The sequence below is a fragment of the Ochotona princeps genome, chromosome X (assembly GCF_030435755.1).
Source record: "Ochotona princeps isolate mOchPri1 chromosome X, mOchPri1.hap1, whole genome shotgun sequence".
In the NCBI taxonomy this organism is placed as follows: domain Eukaryota; kingdom Metazoa; phylum Chordata; class Mammalia; order Lagomorpha; family Ochotonidae; genus Ochotona; species Ochotona princeps.
This window is the reverse complement of record NC_080865.1, coordinates 54,040,019-54,045,617: the sequence shown is the minus strand read 5'-3', so window position 1 is coordinate 54,045,617 and position 5,599 is coordinate 54,040,019. Positions and strand designations below refer to the sequence as shown.

Sequence of the window (5,599 nt, the reverse complement as noted above, 5' to 3'; positions counted from 1 at the left end):
AATTGGAAGCAAAGTCAGGAGAGGAACCCTGCTAATCTGATATGGGATTTGGCCATTTTGGATTTGGGTTTTGGATATTAGGTTTTGCAGTATCTTAACTACTGCATCAAACACCACTCCTGTCTGGTGTGTGGGTCTTTTTTGACAATCTGTCTTTTCATGTTATATTCAGAACAATGATAGTGAAGCAAGTATAGTTTCAATAATATCCATCATATTTATTTATATTTTATATTCATTAGCTTTATTTGTTCCTACTTTTGTCTTCCTCTATTTTTTTTGCTACTTGAATTTAGGGAGGGCAAATCACATAATTATAATTATAATTCTCCCCCTTTTTTTACCCTGTCAGTTACACTTTTTAATGGTTACCTTTGAGTTTTTTTTTTTTCTTTTACCCTGGTCGTTTTAATACATATTTGCAACTAAGTCAAATCCACTGTCAATGAACACAACATCACTTCACTGACAGTCCAAGTACCATGTATATTCAAAAGTCCTCATTCCCTCTCCTATTATAGATTTTCTTTATTTCAGCTATACATTAACACATATATCCATATATTCGTACATAATCAAATACATTGCTACTATTATTAGTTTGAATAGACTGTTGGGTCAAGTAAGCATGAGAAAAGGAAATTTTCATTTTCACTTATTTATCCTCCAATTCATTGCATATTTTTGTTTTGACATATGCGATTTTCCTTATTTCTGAAGAATTTCTGTTGAAAAGTTTGAGAAACAGACACACACATGCATGTGCACACACACATATGTATACAAATAGAGGGAATGTATATACAAAGAGAGGGCAAGAGAGAGCTCCCATTTGCTGGTTAATATGCCAAATATCTGCAACAGCTGTGGTTGAGCCGAGATTTAAAGTTGGCAGCTAGGAATACAATCCAAGCCTCCCAGGTAGTTGATAGAAATCTAAGTATGTGGGCCATAAGCCCTACATTGCTACGTTATGGAGTCTGCATTAGTAGCAAGCTGTGGTCAGGAGTAAACAGGAAATCAGACTCAGGTTCTCTGGGTTTCTATACTGCTAGATGAATCCCTACTCCCTAAAGTACTTTCAACAGTCCATACAAGGCAATTCTACCTGCCAGTAAGTTGCCTCTATTTTTGTTTAAGAAAGTCTATGCCTCTAACTTTTATAGGATAGTTTTATTGGGCACAGAATTCTGGTTTCTTGGAGATTTTCTCTAAATACTTTAAACATTTCAATTGACTTTTTTTGGCTAGAGTTTCTAAAGAGATGTTGGATGCAATTATTATTTTTGTTTTTCTTTGTGTGAAGTTTTTGCTCCCTGGCTTTCCTTTCAGGGCATTTTTTTTTCTTTATTTTTGATTTGTGCAGTTTGAGTAGGATAAATCTAAATGTAGTTGTTTAATATTTATCCTGCTTGTTGTCCTTTGACTTTCCTAAATACGTGGATTGGCCTCTGAAATTCATTCATGAGGAATTCTTCACAATTATTAATTCAAATAGGACTTATATTCCTTTCCTTTCCTTTCTCTCCTTCATATTCCCATTGCACATGTGTTGTAACATGTGTAGTTGCCTAAAATTATTGAATGATTCATTTTATTTTTTCAGTGTTTATAGTCTTGCTTTTCAATTTTGGAAAATTCTATGGTCATATCTTCAGTCTCAGAGATTTTTTTTCTTCAGTTATATCCAATGAAACCCTCAAAGGGTTATTTATTTCTTTTAAATGATGTGTTTCTTAGTATTTTCTCTCCCTGCCTCTATTATTCACCCATTCTTACATGTTTTCCCACTTTTGCATTATAACCATTAACATATTAGACATTCTAATAGCAAAAAATACTGAAGAAATTGACCAAATACTAGAATGAATCACGTGTGGCCCTTTGGTGACACAGTGTTAAGTTGTGCAGAAAAGATTCCTACAGTGCTATGGTTAGGTCTCAGCATCTTGGTGAGCCCTTATCTTTGGGCAATAAAGTTTGCCAGTATTTTTCAATCCTTGCCTTTCTTCAGGGCAGCTAAAGGAAGCTGAAGTTAGATTTCCCCTATCCGTATGGAAGAATGGAATAGGCTGGGCTTGATATTTTTCCTCCTGTAAGTAGATTAGACCTTCATTATCCAACCATGATTAACTGTAAAAACAGTATTTGAGAGGGAAGGTCTTGTTAAAAACAGAATGTTCTGGTTATTTAAAACTCATTTCGTTCCCCATCTTCCTATTGGCAGCATGAAGAATTTTTTTCTTTCATTATTTATTTAGAAGTTTAAGCTCTCACACTAAGTTTTTACTAGCTGGTGAACAGTGATAAATTATTTCTCCCACATAACTATAACCACACATTCCAAGACAATATAAATATATTGTTAAACTAACATGAATACACATCAGTATTTTATCAATTACATAATAAAATAAATTATTAACTATTTAAATATAAAGTTACACAGCTCAAAAATCATACAAAATATTAGATGTCTGCTCAATCCATTCGCAGAGACCCATTTTTTTTCAAGAGGTTGAGAAGAAAACAAAATCACACATCAACCAACAATAAATGGCTAGACAGCTTTTAATAAGTAAGGAAAAAATCACAAGGATTTCAGAAATTTTATGATTACGGATTTTAATCTACAACAAGGCATCTCTATCTCTTAAAATATTTACTAAATTAAAGAGCATATTTTACATGTTCTGCAGAAGACCAAGGCAACATTTTACTAAAAATATTTAATATCCCCCTTCCATTTCTTTTTTCCTGGCCCTCTCTGTTAAATTGCACCTTGGAGTGCAAACATTGAATTAACTGCAAGGCTTTTCTTTGTCTGAAGAATTTTAAAATATGTACTTCTGTACAATGTAGATTTTCAAAACGGAGGTTTTCTATTAACAGCAAAAAATAAATTTATAGAAATATTACATAATCATAAAAATTGGCTTAAAACTCAATGGCTAAGCAAACATGTTGTATACTGGTATGAATGTGGGAGATATAAACATAAAGTGAGCAGGTAAAGAACCAGGAAGAAACCACATAAGGTTGAAAGTTCATAGTTCGTGGGATTTTAATTCTGTATGATAGTAAAATATGCAAGTATTATGCTGGGTATTTTGGCACCTAATTTTCTAAATTTATAAGACTCTGTCATAGAACAGACTTAGGATATAACTCAATACTGCATGATTTCAGGAAGGGTCAACTGGTACAAATGATAAGCACATTTTAAATGCTAAACAGCAAGAATCTTTTGCTAAATGTCCAAATAGGTTGGTTATGATCCAAACACAGGGGTTGCAGTTCTGTCAAACTTATGGCCTGCTAAGATGATTTCATCACCCTTAGGAAGCATCATTAAACTTATTCACCAAGCCAAAATGGTGGCTAGTATGTATGTCAAATTAGATCCTGTCTCAACTTCCAATGCAATAGCATTAACCACCCCACTTTTGTTTAATGCAATGGTTATTTCTATGACCATTGGAATATCTGAAGTTCAACTGCATCTTAGGATGGTATTTTTCCAAATAAAAAAGTTGTTTTCTGTTAAAAGCTCCACATCACTTTTGTCTTATGAATTGTACTACACCTAAGTATTTCATTCCACCTTCAAATTAATGCTGACACGACAAGCACTGGAGCTCTTCTAAGGCTGTCAACACCACAAACAGCAACACAACAACTGGGTTCTTCACTAACCTTTATTTTTACAAGACTTAACCAGCCTTTAACAATCTGGTTGGATGGAGGTGCACCATCATCAGAAGGTCAATCAAGGGACCCAGCGCTGTGGCCTTGCAGCTGAAGTCCTCGCCTTGAACGTGCCAGGATCCCATAAGGACACCAGTTTTAATCCCAACAGCTCCGCTTCCCATCCAGCTCCCTGCTTGTGGCCTGGCAAGGCAGTCAAGGGTGGCCCAAAGCCTTGGGAACCTGCACCCGTGTGGGAGACCTGGAGGAAGTTCCTGGCTCTTGGCTTTGGTTGATGCTTCTCCAGTCATTGGGTTACTTGGAGAGCGAATCATCGGATGGAAGATCTTCCTCTCTGTCTCTCCTCTCTGTATAGCTGATGTTCCAATAAAAAAATACATATTTTTTTAAAAGTCCAATCAAGAACATGGATATCTTCTTTTTCCACAAGAGTACTGTCATAAGCTGCTTCACATACTCCATACTTCTTTTTTTAAAAGATTCACTTCCCAAGTGGCTGCAACGGCCAGAGTTGCGCTGATCTGAAGCCAGGAGCCAGGAATTCCCTCCAGGTCTCCCACATGGGTCCAGGGTCCCAAGGCTTTGGGCTGTCCTCGACTGTTTTTTCCAGGCCAAAACAGGGAGCTGGATGGGAAGCAGGGTTGCCAGGACTAGAACCAGTGTCCACATGGGATCCTTGCTAGACCACCGTGCCAGGCCCCATATTTCTTAAGTTGCTCAATACATTTGTTTAATGCTGCATTGGATTATGTGTAATCAGAAATCTCATGCTCTTGTCTGTGATTTCTACGGGAACAGGGCAGTTGATTTGAGCCATGTTAATTTACACAAAAGGCACTTAATAGGATTTGAAAGAATTACAAAAAAAGCTGAATAGAGAAATTACTTAAAGAAACTGAAGTCTACTTCACTATCCTCCACTTGCAATTCTCAGTGCTTTGAGTAGGAAGTTGGAAGTAACGGGAAATGGAATGAACCTCCTAACAAGAAGCAGCAATTCTTAAATCCAGTAATACTGAGGCAAAGAAGAGGAAGTACACTGAGTTTTACCCCATTCAGGTCAGAACTCTTTTAAAATGCCCTGTGAATTTCAATTTAACCCTTCTGTGTCCAGGTTAACCACTTCTGTGGTGCTAGGATCCATGCAGTGGGTGTGGATGCCACGAAAGTGTAAAGAGAACAGCTCTTCTATTGGCAAGGTCGTGAGGAGCTTCCAGTTGTATGGCGGGGCCTGGTGGATGTCTCTCCAACCGCCTTGATGCACTCTCACCCCCTTTTGCATGGACACTCAACCACCCCACTAAGAATTGTGTAATCTATTGAGGCATTGTTGTTTGCCCCTGTGAGAGGGTTTTTGCAACCAATGTGAGCTTGGGAGTTAATATTGTTGACGATGTCTGGGTGAGTGGGCCTTTAACAATTTACACACAGGAGTACAATTAAGCCCATGCTGTTTCTGGGCACCTTGTTGTGTGCCTACCCATCGCCCCAGAATCTGGCCCAGACATGTAGCACGCCTTCTGGGGAATGGTTTGATAAGTATCCTAAAAAATAATGAAAGTGATGGGAGTATGAGCTGAAACTGCTATGGTGATAAGAACAGTTACTGTGAACTTAAAGGCTAGCCTGTCTTTGCAATTTCTTTGGCGCATAGGAAATGTATCTGTTTTAGCCGCTTATATAAGTTTTAGCTAGAGGATTTAAAGGATGCTTTTATTAATATTATAGAGATACGCTTTTGATTATTGTTTGTTTATGGGGTTGTAGAACCCCTAGTTATAGGAGAATTTAATATTTTAAACTTTTGTCTTGGATTTTTGTTTTTTCGCTTGTGACATATTTCTCCCCTTAAGTGATGAACAAGTTGTGGAAATAGAAATGTGGTAGGAAT

General features: G+C 37.0%; 1 pseudogene; it reads right to left on the bottom strand.

Moving 5' to 3' along the window:
* Positions 1-3,361: 3,361 nt before the first annotated feature.
* On the bottom strand, positions 3,362-4,525 carry LOC101517855 (protein tyrosine phosphatase type IVA 1-like; annotated as a pseudogene).
* Positions 4,526-5,599: the final 1,074 nt, after the last annotated feature.